Source organism: Palaemon carinicauda, chromosome 12, assembly GCF_036898095.1.
Source record: "Palaemon carinicauda isolate YSFRI2023 chromosome 12, ASM3689809v2, whole genome shotgun sequence".
NCBI classification, from domain to species: Eukaryota; Metazoa; Arthropoda; class Malacostraca; order Decapoda; family Palaemonidae; genus Palaemon; species Palaemon carinicauda.
This window is the reverse complement of record NC_090736.1, coordinates 103,596,880-103,597,366: the sequence shown is the minus strand read 5'-3', so window position 1 is coordinate 103,597,366 and position 487 is coordinate 103,596,880.

The window sequence follows — 487 nt, the reverse complement described above, 5'->3', positions numbered from 1 at the left end:
ATACCTCAATGATAATGATAATCACAAAGGCCGGAGACTTTAGTAAGTTGTCATGAAAATATATAGTACGCTTATTTTAAAGAGACTAGAGCGTGGAATTCATGAAAAGCTCAGAAATAAACAGACAAAGATTAAAAAAAGTTAGAAGTTGTACAGACGAAATTTTCATTTGAAATATGTTAATCAAAAACGAGTAGATAATAGAAATCCGCCTTTGATGCCATTTTTGAGTTATGAAAAAGCCTTTCATAGTGTTCAACTTCTAATTTCAAAGAGTCCTAAGTTATTGAAGAATTCCTCTATAATATACAAATTTTATTGAGCTTCTCAATGAGTGTAACAAGTTCAAATTTAATGTTAGTATGCTCCTATGAAATGAATTCCCAATGAACATTGCAGTAATCAAAGGGAATGTGTTGTCCCCCATGTTTATCTTGTTCATGGATTTTATATTATATAATCCAGTTGGACATGGAGGAAAATTATT